General features: G+C 43.1%; 1 long non-coding RNA gene across 1 annotated transcript; it reads right to left on the reverse strand.

The window, feature by feature from the left end:
* Nucleotides 1-233: 233 nt before the first annotated feature.
* LOC148007042 (uncharacterized) lies at nucleotides 234-20,037 on the reverse strand. The gene is made up of 4 exons (XR_015646131.1): nucleotides 19,883-20,037; nucleotides 6,591-7,578; nucleotides 5,079-5,199; nucleotides 234-1,797 (listed from the first exon to the last, which is right to left on the reverse strand). It is a non-coding gene; the product is annotated as an uncharacterized LOC148007042 (long non-coding RNA).
* Between the last annotated feature and the right edge of the window lie 293 nt (nucleotides 20,038-20,330).

Raw genomic sequence — 20,330 nt, forward strand, 5'->3', positions numbered from 1 at the left:
CACGGCTGCACACACCTTGAAAAAAGAATATATTGGCAACCCTTAACGAAAAAGATGGTTCTTACTTTCGATTATGGCATTCTATAAAATACGGGTATTTCCTGGTACAATTACACATGTCATTGATTGTGTGTGTGCGTATGTTTTTGGAGGTTGGAGGGGGATAATTCATTTCTCTAAGCCCCTTCCTCAATGCGAGGCGAAAAACATTGACTCTCATACAGACTTTTAATAATTACACAGTTATTTATATATTTTTAAGATTTGTTTATTTTTCCAACTTTTTTTAGCGCTCTCTCTCTCTCTCTCTCTCTCTCTCTCTCTCTCTCTCTCTGTGGGTTTGTGTGTGTAATTAGATATAATACTCAGGGTCAGTACATCCTACACTTGAGCTACCCTATAACTTTTTATGTTTTAAACAGCTTTATTATGATATCTTTGACATATAAAGCTGATATGTGCTAGAGGTGACCATATTGATGTTCTTAAAGACATGTTCTTTCTCAGATACAGAATGCGAGCTGGCTAAAATCCTTGCTGCTCTTGCAGATTAACCTTGTCATGCACTGAAGCAATGGGGCACATACTAAGCACACTCCCTGAGCTGCTTCCTAGGTTGGTAGCACTGGCTCCATCCCAGGCACAGCTGGAGTGGGCAGCTGTAAGGTTGAGGACCTGCATTCAGGACACTGGGCCCCAGGAGCACCTTACCTGCAGGTCATCCTTTGTACCTCTGAATGTCACTCCTGGGTTCTCACTGCCTGGCACTTAACCATATACACCACTGTAGAACTGTCTAAGGCCAGAAGGGCAAAAACATTGTTGTTATAAATTTCTACTATGTAAACGTCAAATGTTGAGCTTCTTGAACAGTATTCTGAAATGAACCTGGGAGAAACACAAGAAATATGGTCTGAAGTCTCTTCTGGAACTGCCACTCCAGCATAAGCGTCCACAGGCAGTCAGTCTCCTCTGCACTACCGTCCCCCTTGTTTTGCAGCTCATGGATCTCCTTGCTTAGCATATCCACAAGGTGCATTTGCTGTTGCTTCTCCAGCTTCTCCCTGACATCTTGTTTCCATGGGTCTGGAGACAGACTCCCCAGAGGACAACTCCTCTTTACTGATAGTTATGAACTGCAGATCCCTGTGCTCAATAGTGGGGGGCTGCTGCGGGGACTACAACACCAGAATGACTGTTTCTTGGGGCCTCTGCAGTGTGGAAGGTTTTCCTGGTTTGGTCGGTGTGGTCAAAGAAGAGAAGGAAGCAGGTTCAGGGAATGAGAGTGCATCTGTCACCCATTCCTCTCCTGCTCCCTGTGCTTCCTCTCTGCTTCCTTGTCCAGGCAGGCCTTCTATATCTCAGACCACCGCTGCTGCTCCTCACTCTCTTTGCTAGCCAGCAGCCACCTGAACAGACTGGGATCCTGCCTTGTTTGCAGAAGGTGGTGGGAGGGGCAAATCCACTAAAATGCCGCCATAATCTGGTGTAGTGGACCTGTGGTAGAGGAGGTGGTGGAGGGAGTTCTGTTCATATGGGCTGGGAGACAGTGACAGTGGTGGGCAGCACCTCTGCTGGGGTTTCCCAATGGCCAGGAACACTCTTAGTCAGAGTGGAAGCAGGGGTAACTAACTTGGAGGAAGGGTTCAGGTGCTCCTGTATGGATGTCATAGATTCCAATGAGGAGCTCTGGATCCACATATTACTGTCACACTAGAGACCCTTGCCAGCCTCTACTCAATGGAGCTCAAGTAGGTAAAACTCTTCCTGAAGTTCTTCCTTGGAAGTGGTAAGAGGCTGAGAAAAGAAAAGAGGAAGCTCTACTACTTCAGGGACTCACCAGAGATTTTAGCAAAATTTCATGCATGTTTCTTCCTCACAGAAGAGGTAACAAAAACTGGGGAATGGGTGAATAACCAGACCTGACACTGCTTTATGGCTCATCCGCCAAGTAGCCAGCTGTTCCTGTGTCTATGAAGGAATAAAAAGATTTTTCTATACACTGATGCATGCTGTTTGTGGCATTGTCACTCCTGCAATTTAGCTCCTAACCAGGTCTAGGTTGAGGGGTCTGCTCTTGTGAAATGTAAAGAAATAAACAATCAGATGCTTAAACCTGCATAAAAGGCGTACTTTTTCCTCAGGGATCAGTTTTACAATCTTTTAAAAAGCATTCAAGGGGGTTGAAACCCCGAAAGGAGCTTTGCCATTTCAGGAAAGGGCGATGGAGGGAAGATTTGTATGGTGGGTTACTGGGAAGACAGGAAGGGCTAATATTGGATTATAAAGGAAATAAATAAATGGTTTTCTAAAAAGCATGTATTTTAAATGCTGTGCTAAAAATGTAATGTTGACCCTATGCTTTCAATAAAAAACATTTCACATTTTCTTATTTACTCATTTACACTAATTCTCATTTTCCCAGATTCAAAAATTTAGTATTAGTTTACTTGAGCAGTGTAATAAAAATAAAACTTCAGTGAACAAAATTCAGGAATGATACTTAATGTAATATGTTGAGAACTGTATCAAAGAAGTCAGATATTTCACAAGTAAGAAAGTGTTCCAGCTCATCTCAGACCTCAGTGCAGAGGTCTCCAGTGGAGACAGATGTTAGCTGCTGTTCTAGTGGTATATGCACACTTCTCTCCAGGAATAGGAGGCTGATCTATTAGAAATAGTGTTAAAAACCCAAGTGTCACATTAAATGACAAGTAAGATAAACATAACAATGTTCCTTTAAATGCAGGAGCCATGTCATACCCATCCTACACTGAGGGCAGGATGTTTAGCACTGAGCCAGAGACAAAGATGTACCAGAAGTCGGCTTCACGCACCCCTACAAGTCTCCTGACACCACAGACCAGGATAAGGACTTTCTCCAGGACCAGATGAGATATGTGCTAGAGACATGAGAGTAAATACGTGAAGCCTTTTGGAGGTTGAAGCCTTTTGGAGGTTGGGGTCCCTATTCAGGATACTCCATCCTCACTTCTTTGTTAGCCAGCCTTTTAAGTGTAAAAATGATCTCCACTACCGTGGAAACCTGACACTTTTTTGAAGACACATTTACAGTGCATTTTGATCTATAAGGTCAAGGGTTTTTCAAGTAAAATCCTAATTTTGGACTAATTTGAGAAATCTATGAAAACAACAATGATCGAAGTACAATGTGCCTCACTGGCTTCTGGGTTACAAGGTGACTTAGAGAGTGCCTCCTCTTGTCACATTGGGGCTGAAAAGGTGATCTGCTCTGTTTTTCATCAGCCTGTCTTTACCAGGCAGTTTCGTTGGATCATTGTGCTCTGTTCAAGGTGTTTGAGGACTCTCTGGGGAGCCGTTTTGAGCTGAATTATTATAGAGCTCAAAACCTTTACTCTTCCACCTATCGATGATGGACAATGCCATCGTCTGCTACACATGTGGCTGGAGCCATGGATCCCTCCATGTGAACTCATTAGTTGATAGTTTGCTACCTGGTAGTTCTGGTGGGTTGTGGTTGGTTGATTTTGTTGTTCTTCCTGTGGGGTTGCAAACCCCTTCAGCACCTTCAGTCCTTTCTCTAACTCCTCCATTGTGGTCCCCCTATTCAGTGCAATGGTTACATGCAAGCATCCTCATTCCAGAGCACTGAGATGGGAATGGGTGTGTGGGAGCGGGAGCATCCACATAGAAGCAGAGGCAGGGGGTTGGGAGAGCATGGGAAGGGGATAACGTTTGAAATGTGAATACATAAAATATCCAGGAAAAATAAAACTCATAAAAACTTCACTCTGTGCTCTGTGTTTACCTGAGCCATAACGATCTGAAACTGAAACCAAAGGCAATTCATTCATTCTCTCCCTCTTACTGGTTCTAAGACTTGAAGAGCTTCAAAGTATGCGTCTAAAACTCTTATATTTAATAACTGCTCTTGGTACAATAGGGTGATCTTTATATGCATTCTTTGACTAGCGTAAAAATGCAAAACCAACCAAGCAATCAGAAGAAACCATAGCCTAGGGTCTCACTATATATTTGAGGCTGGCCTGGAATTCACTACACAGACAGGGGCACTGGAAACTAACAGAAATCTGCCTCTTTCTGCATTCTTAGAGCTGGCATTAAAGGTACATGCCACAACAAATAGCTTTATATGAACATTTTCAAAAGGTTTTACATATATTGTGTCTAGAAAAACATTTCATTTACTTAATACGTATCTATGGGGGAAACTGACCTTTTTTTTTTTTTTCTCAACACCTGAATTGTAATTTGTAAATAACAAAGTAACCTTTTTTAGAGTATTTTTTAAAAAAGCACTCAACTTCTCTTCTCTCACCTGATAACACACATGTTATTATCCATCAGAATCACAGCATCACATGGTGCTGTCACCTGGTGTGATTATCCACACCTGTTCACAGTTTAGTCTTCCTGTCTGCTCACCTGGGACTCATTTGTTACCCACGTCCCTCTTTGAGTTAGTAAATGGTGTTCTGCTTTAACATGCCAACACATGGTCTAGCCAGGATTGTTTCCTGTCCTACGCTTTAGTAAACAGGATTCTAGGCTGTAAGATGCTGATACTGTTGTTGATACTCCAGCTACAAAGATCAGGACTAGGGTGTGCAGGTTCCACAGCTGAGTCAGTGTCAGAGGAGAGTTCACAATACTGCACTTAACAGACTCTGAATGTATCTAGGAAACTGTACCATCAGATCTGATCTGGATCATGATCCAGAAGTATTTCTCAGCATCATGCACTCAGTCTCAACTAACTTCTTCCTTGAAGAGCTGAGCAAGAGCTGTGGTAGGAGCTACTACATGGGACTTTTAGGGCCTCTCGTTATAAATATAATTTATGTGTATGAGTGTTTGCCCAGCATGTGTGCACATGAATGTTTGACTGGTGTCCAAAGAACTTAGAAGAAGGTTTCAAATCCCCTGAAATTAGGGGCAATTGTGAGCTAACACTGGTGTTGTAAAATACTGAACCATCTTTCCAGCCCCAGATTTTGATAACTTTTACGAGGAGCCATATCTCAATACAGGATTACTATATGTTGCCTAACCTGGCTTGAGTCACTAGCTCTTACCTCTCTGCACCATGGAGGACAATGGTTGGGTAAGAAAGGTGGACAGGCAGTGAGAGAGGATGTCTTGATTTGCAACTTCCAGGGTAACCATGGAACTGGTACTAGTCATGAGTTCAGCTGCCTTAGGTAGAAAAGAAACAGCGGTCACTGTCACAGTAGAGTCTATGTTCAGAATACTTGTGCTTAGGTACCTCAACCCAGTTGCTGTGTGGGAAATAAACTAGGCTTTCAGAAGATTATGTCCTGTCCACATCACTTATGATAATTAATTATAAAACAGGTAAATATATTCTATTCTATAACATTAACATTAAGATATTTAAACATTTTACAAGCTCTAAGTATAAGTGTACATATTTATATAATTATTTAAGGAAATACTCTAAAGAATATACATTCTTATGAGTGAACACAAATGAGATTCATGTGCTCTAACAACTAGGATTATAGGGGAAGATGAGTAAACACAAAGAACTTTTACATCACTTCTTTTTGAATTCAAATTTCAAAATTAAAAGCAAAATATCACTTCAATACAGTAAGACTAACCAATCAGCTTTAAAGTAACCAATTAGTCATACGTTTCCCGAGAAAGTCCAACCAGACTAAATCCATCCACAATGAGGAGTTGGTCATGGGCACCTAGTTGTCCAACCTTAGCCACCAGAAGGATGCAGGTGTAGGGAGAAAAGAAAAAAGGCAGCTTCAATGCACACCAGCATTCCTCACACCACACGGTCAGTGCACAGCAGCATTCCTCACACCACACAGTCAGTGCACAGCAGCATTCCTCACACCACACAGTCAGTGCACAGCAGCATTCCTCACACCACGCAGTCAGTGCACAGCAGCATTCCTCACACCACACAGTCAGTGCAAAGCAGCATTACTCACACCACACAGTCAGTGCACATCAGCATTCCTCACACCCTTGCTGATTTCCCTCTAGGACTAAATAGGAATAGAAGTGAACACAACTTAGACACATTACTCTCCTCATCTTCCAATGGCCTAGTGTCTCCCTATGATCATAAGGCTAGTCAAAGAGGAAGCAGAAGTGCCATTGGGCATGCCCTTCTTTTCAGGACACTCCCGACAACACCCACAGTGAACAAAGCATACATACACACCAGAAGTATCCTGTGTCTTCACTCAACAATCAGCCATACTTAGAAGAGCTGTAGCAACGAGAAAACAGAGGACGACCTACTTTCCTGCTGTCTCTCAGCAGAGAGCAGGACATTCCCCAGCTGGGGATTTCCCAGAGGCATTAAAGGATGAACCAATTTCAATGGGGAAATTCACTGATGAAGTTGTGTTGCTGCTTTCCTTCAAGAATGAAACCTTACAAGGGGGTGGGGGAAGAGTTTTCTCCCAGAACTGTGGCCCAGGGAGATTCTCCAGAGAACACGCAGATGGCAAAACCCAAGTGCCTTTGTACTTTGTCCTTCCCAGTTTGCTCTGTGCTCATTCTTCCTCTGGCTCTGTTTTCCATTGCCCCATAATTCTTACCTTCTAATATCCTCTAAGTATTTTATGATTCTTCCCCCAACCCAAGCCTTCTCCCTCTTCTGGATTTCTTCTCTTCGCAGCAAGGACTCAATATGATTGCTGTGTAGCCCACTCTAGAGCGTGGTGCAGCTGAATGCATCCATTCAACTGACGTTTATCACACTCTAAAAACACCAGCTTCCACAAAGTGAGGTGGAGAGTGGTATGAGCTCATGAAGTCTTCCATAGGTTACTGGTCCTAGCACACACGGAATTTATCACAAGAGCTATAGAACAAATTCGTAGGCTTTCAAAAGTAGAATCACATTTCATTCAGCCTCAAATATAATAACCAGCAATGACTTTGAAAAATTGAAATTACAGTTGCTGCAACAGTGCAGATCCTGTGAAGAGGTAGGTCCTGCGAGAGTGGAGGCACTGAAATAGCGCCGGTTCTGTGACAGTGAAGGTCCTTTGAAAGTGGTTGCACTGAGATCGTGGAGGTCAATCTACCTACAGGGGATCTGCTGCGCAATTGAAGGTTCTGCTACAGTGGAGGTCCTGCAAAATTGGAATTGATGATACAGGGGTATTCCTGTCACTGTAGAGATCCTGTGGCAGTGAAGTTGCAGAATCATGGGAGATCTTGCTTCAGTTGATGTCCTGAAACACTTTAGTTGCTACAGGTGGTGCTACGACAGAGGAATTCCTGGGATAGTGGAGGTTATAGGACAGTGGGTGTCCTGAGACAGTTGTAGTGCTCCTACAGTGGAAGTCCTGTGACAGTTGAGGTCCCGCAATAGTAGTGTTGCTTGGACAGTCCAGTTCTTGGACAAAGGAGGTCCTGTGACACTTGAGATGCTGAGATTCTGGAGCTCCTGAACAGTAGAAGTGCTGTGATAGTTGAAGTGCTGAGACACTTATGATTGTGTAACAGTTGACACACAGACAGTTGACTTCCTGAGGTAGTGGTGGTGCTTAAACAGTGGATGTCCTGTAGGAGGAGGTCCTGCAATAGAGGAAGAACAATATATGCTGGCTGATGACCCAGAGCTTCCAGAAAATAGACCACCAACCAATATATATCAGAGGATGGCATTATTTGAAACCAATGGGATGGAAGGCCCTTGGTCCTGTAGAGATGTGATGCTCGAACATAGGAGGAGGCTGGAGTGGTGGGTTTCGAAAAGTTGGGTGAGTTTAGGAGCAGCATCATAGTGGCAAAATGGAGGGAGGAGGGAGAAGATGTAGGAGTGGGCATTTGTGGATTGGCACCTAGGACGTGGGACATCATTTGAGATGTTAAAAACAGTGGAAATGATAAGGTTTACATTGTCTGACCCAAACCTAAGGGATACTACATAAGGAACACAAAAACCCACAGGTGCTCACCAACAATAAGATAAAATTTGGCCTTATGCCCTCTACTCCAAAGAAACTATTCCAAGAACACTGTTTTTTGTTTTTTCAAACAAAGTTTAAAACTCTTAAGTGTACTCTCAAATCAGCCCTAATTCACATCAATTGGTCAAAACTGTTGGTTTGTAAATACTTCTATCTTGTCCCAATAGTCACATGCTGGTCATCCCAACAACATGATACTTGTCAAGGTGGGAGTCAATCAACATGGGATTCTAGTTTCAACTGGGTCATGCAGACCCTGAGCTTACCTTCTGTTTCTCACACACACATACACACACACACACACACACACACACACACACACGCACACACACACAACACATACAGAGAGAGAGAGATAGACAGACAGACACACAGACACAGAAACACACACACATGCACACACACACACACACACACACACACACACAGAGACACAACCACCCATGAGAGGGGGAGAGTTAGAAACAGAGAGAGAGAGAGAGAGAGAGAGAGAGAGAGAGAGAGAGAGAGAGAGAGAAGGGAGTGCTTATCATCTACTTTCTAAGGCATATTGTGTGCCCTTCGCGTTGAGCACAGAGACTTGCACATGTAAACCAGTCTTGTACACCTAGGAACATTTTCTGTTCTGTATTTTCTCTTTTCTATCCAGTTTTTAGGATATCTTTAAAAGCAAGTAGGGCATTGTCCTACCATGAAATCTTGGACCTAAAGGTACATTTTAATACAAAGCTTACATGTCACTTACAGATGACTCTAGTAGGAAGTACATTAAGTTCAGAATCATTCAATCAGAAACCCTTAGTGTGTATACATCATTCTCACTGCCTTCTCTTAACCTCATGTTTGGACCACTGTTCCTAGCTGGAGATTCCTGTTTATCTCCCAGAATAAAAGGGAGGCTCCAGGCTCAAGTGGAACAGCAGATTCAAGGTGGGACTGTTGGGTGACATTACAGTGAACATCAGGGGCTGTCCCATGGAGGGAGGACGTGGCCCTTTCTTTCCTCCTGGGGAAGCAGTATCTACATTGTCCTGAGCAGGGAAGGATCCTCTCATTCTAGCAGGTATTCTGGATGACACAAGGAATGTGAATAGATTATGAGATCACTTTACCACATTTCTTTCTGAGGCAGAGACCCTTGAGACCCTTGGCTCAGGAGTAACAGTTCCAGATAGCAAGGTGAGGTCAGTGTGGACCCTGTGTTCACCTATGAATAGTAATTTATGTTAATCACCAAATCTTTAAAACTTACAGCATATGAGAGAAAAGTCTCCCAGGAGTCTCAGATAAACTAATCAGTGAGATTTTAAGAACAAAAACAAGTAGGAAATTTAAATTCATGTGATTGCTACAAACAAAGCAAGACACTGTCACTAGATCACCTTTGTGTAAGGGCCCTGAGGACATACACAACTTAAGATGTGAAGTGCTCAGCTAGCATGCTTCCTGGCATGAACCCAAGACACAGCTTCTCTGTGTCTCATCACCTCTGAAGCATGGTCCACAAACAATGGCAACAAACCTTCTCTTCCTCTGAGTTCAAAGTTACCTTTATTGTTAGTGATAGTTTCCACAGTTAACTAACCTCTACTGGATAGACAGCTTTGACTTACATTCTCTGAGCTTCTCCCAAACATGTACAGATGGTACATCCCTCTGCACATGAGGCCTGTTCCTCTCAGGCCTGCTGTTCTCCTTCCCAGATTAGAAACTGGATAACTTTCAAGCCTACATTCTTAAGTCATCTATCAACTTTGGGTACATGATAAGCACAACATGACATTGGGTGCCAATAACACTTTCCTACCTGACAATGAATATGATCCAGGGGTACCAAACATGGAAACTGGTCAGGTAAGGTCAGGTAACCCCCATGCTATCTCCATGTGGAGATGAAGATTGAAACACCTTCCCAAGCAGACTTTCTCAGTTTTCTCAGCCCACACAGCAGTCCTTTGCTGAGCTTCCTTACTCCCAGTGACTGATGAGAGTACATGAGAAGATGCCTGATTTCTGGAAAGCGCTGGGCCCCATGACCCACAGTAGCAGCAGCTTCTGATCACAGGTGATTTCAGGAACTGAAAATGCCTAATGTTCCTGTGTTGACTTGAATATGCTCAGCCCAGGGAGTGGGACTATTTGCAGATGAGCCCTCATTGGATAGGTGTAGCCTTGATTGAGGAAGTGTGTCACTGTAGATTTGACCCTTATGTTCCTTGTCCTAGCTGCATGAAAATCAGTTTTCTAGTAGCGGCCTTCAGATGATGATGTAGAACACCCAGCTCCTCCTGTACCATGTCTGCCTAGATGCTGCCATGCTCCCACCTTGATGATAATGAACCAAACTGCTGAACTTGTAAACCAAATCCAAAGCAGTGTTCTACTTATAAGATTTGCATTGGTCATGGTGTCTGTTAATAGCAGGAAAACACTAAGTAAGTCACTTTCTACCACAGATTACGAGGTTAATTGAGTGATGTCATCACCTGAGGAGACATGGCCTCTTATTAAGGTTCTAATCTCCTAAGTAATTGCAGGCTCTCTTCTGGCCTAGGCATTGGCTATAATATTAATCTTCCCAGTGTCTTTTTCTCTGGAAACTATACATTTTACATTTCTATTTGCCCCATTTGCTCTTTTTCATTGAAGTCCTATACCTCAGTATAACAGAGGCCATACTGGGCTCTCTTCAAATTTTCATCGAAGAAATTTGTTTATTACTTTTTAATTTAGCCTCAGGTGGTTTTTACGATGTGGGCTGAAGGAAGCCACATTTTTGTAAAAGCATCATACAAATTATCCCAGGCCAGTTACAAATATTATTGCCTTCTGAATCCCCTTGTCCTGGGCTTCCACATTCTGGATAGGTCTTGGCACTCCTGACTCCCAAGCTCCTGCCAGTATACCCCATTAAACTCTTCTTAGAGCACTGGGCCACTTCTAGTTCAAAGTTCTGAATTCTTGCATATTTTCAAAAACAAGTAACAAGTATAAACTGGCATGGTCAGGTATCACAGAGCAAGAGTCTGCTCTATTACATCCCCTTCTGCATTAGTTACCTTTGTATTTCTGTGACAGAAATGCCGTGAGCACAGCAAACTATAAAACATGTAGGCGATTAGTGATCCTATTTCACAGACTACCTGTTACCATAGGTTAAGTTCCATGACTACAGGGCACGATGGAAGGAGCAAGAAGCAGAGGACTCACATCTGGAATCACAAGTACAAAGCAGTGAGTGCACAGGGAGTGGTGCGGAGCACTAAAACCTCAAAGCCCAGCCCCACTGGCATTCTTTCTCCAGCAAGGGCACACCTCCTGAGTCTTCCCAAACAGAGTCAGCAACTGGGAAAGGAGTACTCAAATGCCAGAGACAGTGGAGGATAGATCATGCAAAATGTCATGATGATTCAGGAATTCGAATCAGTAACAGAGAGAACCTTCACTCTGGGTCAATGTGTGTTGCTGCAAAGCCAGAAAGCTGCTCTCCCTCCTCTTGAACATAAGATGTGGATTAAGTAAAAATGTAAACAAGCATCTCCATGGAAAATCAACAGCCCTGTTAATCTGGTAATACTTATAGGATAAGTCCAGAGGTGCTGGATACTGAAATCACAGAAGAAGCCAACACAAACTCAAACCGTTTAGTCTATAGGAATAAAAATACCACAGAAGCCAAAATGGGTAACGATATGGAGCAAACGCTCACTCACTCAGCAGATAAAATTACACCTAGCCCTTACTCACAGACCTACTTCATAAACAGTGTACATTCTGCTGGTACCTACTCAACACAATCCTAAATGCTGCAATCAAACCAAATGGTTTCTTACTTTGTTGAGTATGACTTAAAAACACTGAAGTACTCTGAAGGAGGTTAATGGAAACTTCTCAGGGCCTGGGGAGGTTGGCTAAGGGAGTGCAGATTAACAAAGCAACACAACCCAATTTCCCCACCAGCAAGCAGAAACCGGCCTGATGTCAGTTGCCAATTCCTGAGGGTTTCAGAGATGCCTACAGACTGGAAGGACTGAGGTAGGTGAGATTAAAGTACAGTTACACTGAATGCTCACTTGAGGAATCGGAAGGGTAGCAACTGGAAAGTGCTCTGTGTGTGTGTGTGTGTGTGTGTGTGTGTGTGTGTGTGTGTGTGTGTTCCATGAATGTGTTTCTGTGTGAGTGTGGTTGGGTTGTTGCTGTTGTGTGCTTAATTTGAGACAGAGTGTTACCACAAACTGAAGCTGTCCTAAAACTCACCCTGTACACAAGGGTGGTTTGGACAGTAAAGAGACCTTCTCTCTCATGAAAGGTGGGATTAATGATGTGTAGCACAAGCTTTGTGTGAATGTAAATTTCAAAATCTGAAGATTTTATAAATCTCCTTTGGCTTGCTTTAACAATGCTGGTGATTATAGCAATACATGGTACACTGAGGACAGAACAGAATATATAGTGTGAGCTTTTGAGATGGTTCAGAGGTGAAAGGAATAGGTGATGATCTGAGTTTAGTTCCAGAGGCACTGTTAATAATCAAACACAAATGTAGCCGACTTTTATCCTGTGGAAAAATCAGTCAGGGCATCCAGTCAGAGATTTAAGTATTTTTGGTGTTGTGATGCTACACAATCATAAGACTGATCCCTGTGGAACAGGCTAGTGGAGAAGACAGTAATCAACAGGACACGAGAAACCTACAGAGCAGGAACTAGAGAGAAAGCTCAGGATTTCAGAGCACTGGCTGCCTTTGCAGAGGACCTTCACTTGTTTTTCAACACTTCCAAGTCAGCTCACAGTCATGTGCAACTCAAGATCTAGAATATCTTACCCTCTTCGTGTTTTGTTGTCACTGCATAATACACACAGTGCACATATACTCATGTACACCCTTGTTGGATGACCATAATCCAACCACAGCAGGGACAGACCTCGCCACCCTCAAGCTTGCCAATTTGAAGGAGGGAGCCTTCTTGTTAAAAGCACTGGAGAACAGCAGGCACAAGGACACCTGACTCACACATTCCACCCGAGGTCTTGAGATGGAAGCCACACATAACTCTGGCCTTCTCACTGAAGAGAGGTCATCCTTGGGTAAGGAACTTTCATCTGATACTGTTTTCCTCTTGGATCCCATTACAGAAAAGCATTTGTGTTTGTCCAAGTCTGCACAGGTTCCCAGCACCCTTCCTAGTCATGTCTGACAAATCCATATGGAAACCACTGTGTAACTGGAGTCCTAGTCTATAGCATCTCTCTACTTCATGCTACCCTCCTTTTATAATGCAGATTTCATAGGAAATCATATTCTTTGTGTACTTACAAATCCCATGTTGTTTACATGTGGCTAATGTTTCGTCCTCAGCATGCTTGCCTGGAGACAGGGCTGGATGCCAGTATTCTGTAGACAAGGCAAGATGCAGGTACTCTGGTAGCCATAGGACACCAGCATCACAGCTGTAGTGCAGTGCATGCATGGCATGCATTCACAAAGAAGACTGTAGCCACAAGGGCAGGTACATCCACAGGGTACTAAGGAGAGGGACCTGATTGCTACTGTTGATGCTGCATTTCCTCTTTGTTCTGACGGTTTTAACTGGAATTGCCCCCACACGCAAAACTCCTAAGATATCTGACAGCCACACAGAGATGCACATGCAGGTAAAACACAAATGCATGTGAAATAAAAATAAATAATTTTAACTGGAGAGAGAGAGAGGGAGAGAGAGAGAGAGAGAGAGAGAGAGAGAGAGAGAGAGAGAGAGAGAGAATGGTGTTTATAAAAGAGAAACTTACCCTCAAAACCTATTTACTGTCCTGAAACTTCTTTCTCATGTGCAGAGGAACATAGACATGAAAGTCTTTCTCTCTACACTTCTCAGTGTGTGCTGGGGTACTCTAGATTACCGGTTATTTGGTGAAATGTTGAGGGGTTTAGAAAGATGAACATCATGTTGCAAGTCAGTGGTCTTTAGTCCCTCCTGAGTTCTGTGATTTCAGCTGAGGATCTCTTGCAATAGGTTATGTATCCTGAGTTATAATCATGACCTGTGGAACTTCATTTGCTAAATGGATAAAAGGGCCCCAGTGTAGTCATCTGTTACTTCCCCAACCCATGAGCATGACCCAGGCCCAGTCACAAGTCAGAATTGGGTCCTCAGAGACGCCACTAGGAATGTATGTAGACAAAAGTAAGAAGTCTGGGGAGGATAAGGAGGAAGAGTGTCAGGTTGAAGCCTGTTTCAAATTCAGAATAGCAGAGTATGTATTTCAGTTAACTGCTTTCATAATTCCCTCATCTGTGAAATCTTAGGACTTGTTAGATTAGATCTTTTAGCCAGAGAGCTAACACCACTGTAGCCAAAACTTTATACAGACAGGCTATCAGGAGTGTCACCCATGTTTACTATCTCTGCTTCCAGAAGAGGTGCAGACAAATATTTCCTCACTCATGGTGAGTACACCACAAAGGAAACCAGTGCATGCTCCTTACACCCCTGAGGACTTCCCAGGGTAGGGGTCCCCAACACACTGGGATCTGACAGTGAAAGTGTCTGTGATTTGACTAGGGCACGAGGGACTACTTATATCACTTTTCCAGGGATGGCACTGCAGAGATCAGACAGTAGTTAAACTTGAAAGCTCATCACATTCAACTTCTCCCTGTGCTCCTAACACACCTGGTCCCCACACCCTAAGAACTGGCAGCCCCTTTAAGCTGCTGCTGTACTTTCACACCCTGCCTCCCTGGACTCTGGACTCTTCCTCCTGATGCTCTGCTCCCAACTGCCTTGCACCCAGCATTTTACTCCTTTATTTTTATTTCTTGTTCCCACCTCCTGCATGTGTTCTGAGTGGGTCAGCTATGGGTAGGATCACGAAATATGTGGCTGTACACACACACACACACACACACACACACACACACACACACACACACACACACGTAACAATTTAAGACAAGGCAGACTGTTTATCTGCAGGGGATCCAATGCCTTCAAGAATTGGGACCCTGTAAAAAGAGCACTACACTTCAAACAAAAATACAAGGAAAATAAACAACTGGAGTGTCAGTGGAGGTTGTGTAAGAAGAGTGTCAGAAGAGCCTGTGAGAAGATGAAGGGTATACTGAACACCCAGCCAAACTGGAAACGTCTGCACCTGAACTGTGCAGCATCCACACTGCAGTGTGGCGTGCTGTGGGGGTGTCTGAGAAACCATATCTCATCACCTGAGTTTGCACATATTTAGACCAAGTCTTTGGGTGTTGGAGGTGACTACTATATCTATAGATTAATTAAAATTAATATGGATGAGTTCATCATGCATAAACAGTACAACAAAGTTGTCCAGACCCAACTGTTGGATGTATCATTAATGGATTATTCCTTAAATACTTCTGATCACGAGGATGAAAAATTTAGTATTAATCTCTGTTCCACTAGTGGATGACTCACTAAGTGTGCACCACACTGGCGGGGACCAACCATTAAAGGAAAGCTACCTTTCTTTTAATCTTTTGCAACTGCAGTAGCCTATGCAAAGCAAACACTCACATGTGTCTCATCAGTCAATCAGTCTACAGGACAGAGATTACCTATGCCAATCTCAGGGACAGAACAGCATTTTCTGTTTCCAATTCAACTACCTTTTTTTCTTTAACCTGCAGCCAGGATCCAAAAAATTGCCTCAAAACAGCATTTACCTGCCCACACTGAAACACCATTAATGAACAGAGAACAAGAAATGGTAGAAACAGTCTCAGCAAGGAGAAAGTCAACAGTCAGGTTGTGAAGACTCCTTCACATACTGCAGAGCCAAGACAAGTCAGCCTCAGCAAGGCATGGCCGGCTACCCACACACACCCCATGGCTCTGAGCCCATCAGCAACAGACCTGAGGACTACCAGGGATGCAAGCTTGACACTCGAGACTCTTTTATCTTTCAGTCAGTAAGGTGCCGTGGAAAGTACCTGGTAAGGAGGGTTTACAGAGAAAGTCATAGAAACATTTCAGCCTTAAAAATAAAAATCTGATCCCTTCAAAGCCGTGTGTGTGTGTGTGTGTGTGTGTGTGTGTGTGTGTGTGTGTGTGTGTGTGTGTGTAGGTGCTCATAAGACGTAGGTAGTCTTGGAAAATCAAGGAGAGGAAGGATTTATTGAGAAGCTGAGATGGTGGTCAGTGAAGGGTGGATGTTGGAAGGAAGCTAGAGCATGGTGGGATTTTATAAGCCAAAGAAGTGAAATTCGTATTTAATTCCCTTTGACAACTGGTCCAGGTGCAGTGTTCCTGGTGGTGGCTCAGTGCTCCAGCTGTGGATTCAGGGAACTCAGAACATCATACTGAAAATAATCTCACAGACTACAGAGTCAAATTCCTGCTGATGCTCCAGTCCCATCAGAGAAGAAATTAAGTCCCTCCTCCTATGGATCCTCTCATTTTTGTCATTCTCTCCTGCAGGAGATCCAGTCCTTCCTCTGAGGGGGCTACTCATACCTGCAGGTGAATTAGATGCTCTTGAAGGGAATTCTGTCTCCAGATTGGGATGCGGACCCTCCTGTTAGAGAATTAACTCTCTAAATCTTCTCACAGAGTATGTGTGACTACCTGGAGACAGCATTATCTGCACTTCTAAACTCTGATTGGTAAAGAGAACCCACGATATGAGTTTGAAAACCTCTGAGTTATATACTGAGTAATGAAAACCTACAAGTTATATACTGTTGATTTCTAAATGTATTCAGTTGATTATGAATTATTCTGCAATATTTTGATGAAATTTACTTACTTCCTAGATTTCAAACAAAAATAGAAGCTATAGTTAAAAGTTTAGAGTGTGTTTGGCCAAATTATTTACAAAATATTTTTGGTTTTTATAAAAGTTGGTGTACGACATAAAAATTTTCCCCTATTTTGTTTTGTTTACTGCTAGGATATAAAAATGCTTTATTTCTGCTGACAGAGCTTATATTCATTGGTCTTGTATAATTCACTGTTCAGTGCTAAACTTTAGCAGATTCCTTAGGGTCTCTGCCATTTATAACAGGATTCCATCTACAAGTCTACTGCCTTGTTCTTCCTTTCTGATGAGATGCCTTTTTTTCAGTTTTCCCCCGTAAATGACAGAGCTATACTGTGAGAACAATGATGGACAGCAGTGCCAGAAAGACCTGGGACACATTTACAAAGTCTGGTCCAATTAGAATGGGGCATGGTGAGATAGTTCTGTTATGTTTGCTCTGACCCTATGAGTCTCTCTTCACTACCTTCACTTGGACAAGTTGTAACCCAATTAATATGGTGAAGGATGAAGTCCCTGACACTTAGTAGGTGACAATGCCTTCCACGTGATCCATTCAAGGAAACCTGAAAGGTGGGCTCTCTTGTAATGACATTGCTGTCTTTATGAAAGGGACCTTAAAGTCACAGACACTTGAAGGGTGCAGAGAGAGACCACAGGGCACCAAGAGGAACCAGCTACCTACAAACAGAGGAGAACTGGAGCCAACTCTTGGACCCCAGTCCTCCAAACGGAAGCCAACAGAAACCTCTGCTCAGTTCTGCCTGCAGCCCACAAACACTAGAGTGTGCATTCTTGGTGTGCTCCAGAGCCTGAAAGTGGCTGCTCTAACCCCAGCTCTGTCGTGGGGTGGATGGAAGTCTTGTCTATCTTGGGGTGGATGGAAGTCTATCTCTCAAGGTGAGGTAAAGTGGTCCTGAGTTAGGTGCCAAGGTCCAGTCCCAGGGGGAAGCTTCCAGATAGCTAAGCTTGAGCTTGAAGCAGGCAGAGCTGTGCTCTCCTTAAGGAATGTAGCACTAGTTGCCAGAATAGAGGTTTCTTCTTTCAATGTACACTTAGGCAAATTTGGAAAGATCCAAAATGCTGGCTGTGGTTCTCACCAGTTTCCTTGGAGTATGCCCACAGAGTTCCTTGTCTGCTCCTGGGAATCCAAGCCTTGTCCTCAAAGGGGCTGCTCATGCACTCATCTGACTTCTTTGGCCAGGAAGCACACCAGATAAAAACTGAATTTTAAGAGGCAGATAAGATCAGAGAAAGGACTAAAAGAGCTCGAAGGGGCTCGAGACCCCATATGAACAACAATGCCAAGCAACCAGAGCTTCCAGGGACTAAGCCACTTCCCAAAGACTATAAATGGACTGACCCTGGGCTCCAACCTCATAGGTAGCAATGAATAGCCTAGTAAGAGCACCAGTGGAAAGGGAAGCCCTTGGTCCTGCCAAGACTAAACCCCCCAGTGAATGTGATTGTTGTGGGGAGGGTGGTAATGGTGGAGGATGGGGAGGGGAACACCCATAGATAAGGGGAGTGGGAGGGCTTGGGGGGATGTTGGCTTGGAAACCGGGAAAGGGAATAACAATCGAAATGTAAATAAGAAATACTCAAGTTAATAAAAAAAGACATAGAGACAGGAGGAACTGCATCCTGACCTTTTGTGTAGGAAGTTTGGCTTGGACTGATCAAGTATCAGAAGGACCATGAATTCCCTATGGCCAAATTAGCTAGGGCTAAGTTTATACCAAGAGAGCTCCTTGAAATACCTGATCTGCAGTTTGCGCTCCCTTCTACAAGCAACTACTCAATTGAATATAAGTGACTACATCCAGTTTACTTAGTTGGCTGCTAAGTGTAAATCTACTTTTACCTGTATTTAAACATACGGTTCATATCCCCATTAAATGGAAAAGCCCCAGTGGTATTAGTTTTAAAGGTGCTCACATAATAAGTTTTTGCCAAGAAATTTTCAGTAATTTATGTAGAAATCTATATGGAGAATGCAGTATAGTACAGTCAAATCACAGGCTTTATAATCCTATATTTAAAGTTTGATATGATTACAAATATTAAAGCAGGACTATTTTAAATAGTCTAATATATTTAATTTAGAATTAATCTGTTTTTCCATGCACCAATCAGCCATAATGTAGGTTAGCTTGTTTCCTAAGTCATGTGTTTTAAGAGGCTTATCAGTCTACCAGCTAAATTTGAAACACCTTTTACAGGATTGTATTATTTAGGTACCAGGAATATTAAGAAGATGAAAAGAATAGGAAAGTTAAAATGATTTAGTAAGCATTAAGATTTATGGATGCATAACAGCTTAAATATTGATGAGATATTTGTAAGAAAACTAGTAGGGGGAGCATAAGTAAAGGAATGATCCTATCAGTGCCTCTAAACCATAAAATGCATTCCTACAGTTATCTGAACTCCATTGACTACGGAAGTCAAGGTAAAACACACACACACACAGAAACAAAAGAGGCAGATCAGATCATCTTTCTGATTATGTTCACAGCATAGACTTCTTTGTTTATTTGTCTGTTTTTGTTTTTTTTAATTTTTTATTAGATACATTTCTTTACTTACACTTCAAATGTCATTCCCCTTCCCGGTTTCCTGTTCATAAATCTTAGGTGGGGCTGCTGTAAGGTTCAGATTCTCTGCTTGGGAGCCATTACCACACATGATGTTTATATTTTTGTTCACTTTTATCAATCTATTTTTCTGCGGTGTGCTCTAAGAGGGCAACGAGTACGGTTACATAATTATTGGTATTAACAGCTGTACTCCCAAATCCTGCTCAGTATGGAGTCTGCTGATGTTCAGCATAAGGAGGTGCCAAGTCAGGGAACCTTCATTTGTTGATGCAGCAAATGAGAGTCCAGAGAAGCCCCAAGCGGGAGATGGAGGAAGGAGCCATAAGGACAGTTGGGAGAAAACGTGTCAACTTCCCTAAGATTCGGAAAAGAAGCAGTTGGTCTCCATCCCGAGGGAACTCAAGCTAAGACTCACAAAATAGTGCTACTAAGCCAACCCAAATTCTCTTATTTTCCCCACATCCCTGAGAGCAGAAAGGAGTGGTTTCAAACTCCATGGGCTCCCCTCATACTCACTGGAATTGGATGGTGAAACTGCCATAACCTCTGTTCTGAAAAATCCCCTCAGGAACTAATGAAGGGCGTGGCTAAGTCTGAGAGAGGAGGGCCGGGTATCGTTCATTGGCCACTCATTCGCGCGCATGAGTCTATGCCCATACACTGAAGTTTTCCAGGCTACCTTTCAATATCCTTCGCATTTACAGTGCTTGTAAAATACAAATCAATTTACTGTGGCATTGAATACCAATCTCACCTAGAGGCATCACTTTCCCAGCCCACTGGCGATCCTGCCCCCTGAGACTTGTAATGGAGGAGGCCCTTCCCCTTCCACTCTACCATCTCAGGAGAGTCTACCACACAGACATGTCTTATAGGGTCCTTCCATCAGGCCCCGCAGGTTCTGTGTTCATTTCTCACACTTTAACATTTATCCACACCTGTGGTCTGCTGATGTCTCCTGATC

This window comes from Rattus norvegicus, chromosome 1 (genome assembly GCF_021556685.1).
Source record: "Rattus norvegicus strain SHRSP/BbbUtx chromosome 1, alternate assembly SHRSP_T2T, whole genome shotgun sequence".
NCBI lineage: Eukaryota > Metazoa > Chordata > Mammalia > Rodentia > Muridae > Rattus > Rattus norvegicus.